The sequence below is a fragment of the Trachymyrmex cornetzi genome, unplaced genomic scaffold (genome assembly GCF_001594075.2).
Source record: "Trachymyrmex cornetzi isolate Tcor2-1 unplaced genomic scaffold, Tcor1.1 scaffold1495, whole genome shotgun sequence".
NCBI classification, from domain to species: domain Eukaryota; kingdom Metazoa; phylum Arthropoda; class Insecta; order Hymenoptera; family Formicidae; genus Trachymyrmex; species Trachymyrmex cornetzi.
The window spans coordinates 32,993-37,840 of record NW_017296086.1 but is presented as its reverse complement, the minus strand read 5'-3'; positions in this window follow the sequence as shown (position 1 = coordinate 37,840).

Genomic DNA, 4,848 nt, shown 5'->3' with positions numbered 1-4,848 from the left:
TTAAGTGTAATGAAATTTAATATACTTTTCATATACGTATATAAATGACATTTAATTAATCGTAATTAAAATAACTATTAATGTACATATTAATGAAATTTAATGGATTTTTACAATTACGAATATTAATAATATTTTAATTAAGCCAAATACTATTAACGCTTATAACGTATAATACGTTTACATGTCATTAACGTAAATTACTTTTCAGTTACAGATCTCGTACTTTTCATTAACGTGTAAATTAATTTCTATAATAATGTGTTCATTAATTTCAATACACACGTTTATCACATTTAAGACTACTGTAATTTAGTTTTAATTTACATCGTTCATTACATTTAATTTTGTGCATAACCACATGTTTCCTTTACATATATGTTAATTAAAATTCATTGAGAAATTTCTAATAGTGTATGAAAGGGATAATAAAAAACGGTTCACAAAGAAATTATAATTATATTGTTCTAAGAGACAATCCCTTTCTTTCAAAAACATGTCAATATGGCGTTGTTCATGCTGTTCGGGCGTAAAATGAAATTTTAAACAGTAAAGACTCTCCACATATAATGTGTACACTTTTGGCGCGGGATCCCGATCAATGGCGGTATTCCGACGGATCGCCCGCTTTCTGAGCGAAAGAGTTAACAAAACTGTTTTCATTAAATATAATGATAGCATACTTTCTTTCAGACGTATGCCACAGTTTTATCTGTTAGGATAACTCTTACGCAGGTATATAACAGACCTTCTGTTCTTGTAATAATGCATGAGAAATTTTGTTTGATTATGGTTTGATATGAATAGGATGTGTAGGCGCGTATATATATTATATACATTATAATACATATAATAAATAAATACATTTTATTTAAAACCAAAATCTCGGATTTTGTCATAACAATCGGAATGAATTTCAGATTGATATGACAAGAATCGAGATTTTACATTTAAAACTAGAATTATTATAAGTATTATATTATTTATTACATTATAAGAGGATTTGTTTAATATTTTTCAGCTTGGTTGGGATAATAGTTATATTGAATACGCATCATCATGATTAATTTTAATCTCAGCGCCCTATAGCAGTCCAATTATTGTGTCTGTCGACACAAATCGAGGGAATATGCTGTATTGTTTTATGTCGTCGTGTTGTTTTCTGTAGAGAATTGGAACAAAATAGTATGTGCATGGTTGATGAGAAAACGTCTTCTCTTTCAGTCGTCAATATAATTTTGAGAAAAATATAGAAATTTTGAAAGCTGTAACGATGAGATTAAATTTGAATTTCTCTATGTTACATAATCTTTCGTAAGTACATCATAGATTATGAGTGCATGATGTATTTAACCTTGTTTACATTCGATGAACAAAGAATATTATGCATAAAACGAAATGCCCTAATAATTTACCGACAGACATGTTCGATCAACGAGATATTCTGCGGGTATAGTTATCGAAAAATTTATCCAATGAACGAGTAATTTTTGTACATTAAACATGGTACAATTATCACTGCAATTCAAAATGCAATAAAAATAATATTATTACGTAGTAACATAATTAAAAAATTAATAATGCGCGATAAAGTGTACGGTAACGTTGAAAATATATGTATAACACAAATTTTATTGAACCACTGATTACTTTAATATTAATAAACGGAATGTAATATTAACAATAAATGAATCTTATTTACTTTTAATTGTTAAATTGCGATTATAAAATTTATTAAAATTTATCTGGTGAAATTTAATTTATACCTTCACCTGGTGGTACGCTGGTTAAGAGTACATTCTAGTAACCACACTAAAAATAAGACCTTTTTGGAATATTTCTTATAGAAAACTATAAGACGTACGATTCTAATTTTTCACATATTTTCACATATTAGTAATACACATGTAAATATATGAAAAAAATTTCATGTCAATATATGAAAAAAAAAACAGCGGTATCTTAATTTCAAAATTCCACGAAATGAAGTCGAGAGTCGCAGAGTTAACAAAACTGTTTTCATTAAATATAATGAGTAAAAAAATGAGATGACCAAATGGTTGACACGATATCTCGAGACTAATAGCCAGAAATAAAAAACAAAATTTTTTCTTAAAATTTAATTGCGTGATTATCGCGTAAATTAGAATTATTGAAAAATATTGTAAATTCGCAAGTTGACACGTGTTTTTAGAACGTAATGCGAAAAAACACTTTTATTTCGATCAAAAAAGTTGGATCAAAAAATTTCATTTTTAGTGAAACCGGTTTATTCTAGTTTACGCGGTTGCTAATCAATCTACCAATACAATGCCGCAAGAATTTTTTAAATGGTTTGGTTAGTTTTTCTGAAATCGCGTCAACCGCCAAAAAAATAATGTTTCGAGAAAAGGGCGTTTAAAGTTTAAATTCTTAAAGATTGAAATTATATCGGATATCGAAAACATCCATTTTCTAGCAAATAGAAGCGGAATTCGGAAAAAGCCCTGGTAGCGCTTGTAAGAAGAGCAAATACGAAAACCTGACCTGATTGGTTTGGCAAAATAATAACGGATACCGAAACATCTGTTTTCTTTCAAATAGGAGCGGAAGTTGGAAAAAAAACCCACTTAGCGCTTGTAATGTTGGATTCACATTTCCCTCGATTTGCGCCGTACGACGCTCTGCAACCAATCAGAAAACAGGATTTCGATGATATGAAGCAAAATGCATCGGAATCCTATTTTCTGATTGGTTCCAGAACGTCGTACGACGCACATCGGATGAAGCGTGAATCCAGGAAAACACCTGCCGCGCCTCCTGACAAAGTGGATATGAATTACATAGTAAGGTCCACTTTTCTGAGGGTACATACGTCCACTTTTCAAGGTTGCAGGTGATAAATCAATATTTGATTCGTATGTAATGCATGCTATATACTGTTATAATATTTATATTGTGATTTAGGCGAGTCGCGGCAACGAAAATCTCGGTCGGTCAATCAGCTATTAATCTTCCCCACCGTGTAGAAAATACGCGGGAAAATGCGATTTTGTTCCACACGCCTAATAAAATCAAATTTACCTTGATGCGCTCCAGCCTTCTGCGTCGTATTGATCAATACGAGATAAGAGCAGCTCTTTAGCAAAAAGTCCGCTCAAGCTTTGACTTTTTATATTACACTTTATTTAGGTACAAATGTTTCATGAACTATTTTTAACAGTTGTACTTTAATATTTTTATGCACAGAATAATGAATTAAATCAATTGGTAAATCATTCAGAATCAAAATATGTAAAATGTTAATGTCTAATGTCTTTTTGAGGTGTATGTGTGTGTGTTTATATGTATATCTGGATATATATAACATTACATATATGTATATAACTCATATACAATATATTAAATATAATTACACTGTTAGAAATGTTCTTAAATTTCATTACATTTTAAGTGATACAATTTAAAATTGATTTCGTGACATTACATCAATTTTAATGTATTTATAATTAAAAAGTATATTTGTGTATATATACATAAAATTTAATGTATTTTTCATGACAATTTATGAAATTTAATGTACACGTTCATTACATTTAAATAACTACTGTAACTTAATTTTCAGTTAAATCATTCATTACTTTTGATTTCGTTCATAACTATACAAGCTTCGTTTACATGTAAAGGAAGCTCGTGGTTACATTTCTAATAGTGTACTATATAATAATTATCTTTCATATAAGAGGTACATAAGTAAGCGAATATCGACATAGGAGTTGTGTAGCTCAATGGAAAAGTGGCAGCCTCGTAGAGCAGACTTGGAGACCAGGCCTCGGTTTGAACCTCGACAGGAGCGGAGCTGATTTTCTCGTGCTATCGATTATGCCTTACGACGAGTAATTTCGAGTGGTGAAAACGTGCAATGTGAGTGACGAGTGCTAAATGAGTATTTTGCACTCTATAAATTTTTTCACTCAAATTTACGTTTTTACCACTCAGATATACTCGTGTTCTGCATGAGTGCAATCCGTTTTAACCACTCATTTTTACGGAAAAGTTCCTGTTTGCGACCTAAAAACGGAGTCATACTCACTGAGTAAAATGCACGTTTTCACCAGAGTTGGTAAAAAACATGTTTTAAACGTGTTTTAAACAGTTTAAAACATGCTTAATTGATGCTTTTAATATGTTTTAAATATGTTTTTTTATAGTACTGTTTAAAGTACATTTGAAGCATTAAAAACATATTCAAGAAGAAACACAACATGTTTTATTCTTAAAAAAAAAACATTAGTCTTTACCAACCCTGGTTTTCACCACTCGAATTAACCGTTCGCGTGGGCTAAAAACGGGCTAAAAATGGTGAAAAATTTTTATAAGGGTGTGATGTCCTGAACGCGAGTTTTTAGCGGTCTCGAGACGCGACATAAGTTGTGGGAACGCGAGCGCGGAGCGAGGCGCGCGGGGCGAAGCCTTCTACGCGGTGTTTTGACGCGTTTCTTTCGTTGAGAACGGGCAGCTGTCACCAGTGCTCAGATGCGAGCACGAATTTTGGAGATAATTGATTGTTTGATGTTCAAAGTGATCGATCTTCCGAGTTCTTCCAACAAAATAATGTGGAGAGTTTAGAGGATGCGTCAGTTGACTTTATTTCGCAATCTCTCTATCTACGCTCTCTGTTATGTTGAGAAGGACTGGAAAGGATTTTAAGAAGGCCTTAAGGGCGGATAATCAAAGTAGAAGTAATTTTGATTATAATATTCTAATGTTTATTGCACAAGGCGTAATATTTATCACCCGCGGTTTAGAACTTATAAGGATGGGCCTTGTAGCCTTCCTTACGGGCGCCACGTGTGGAGGAGACGGCGG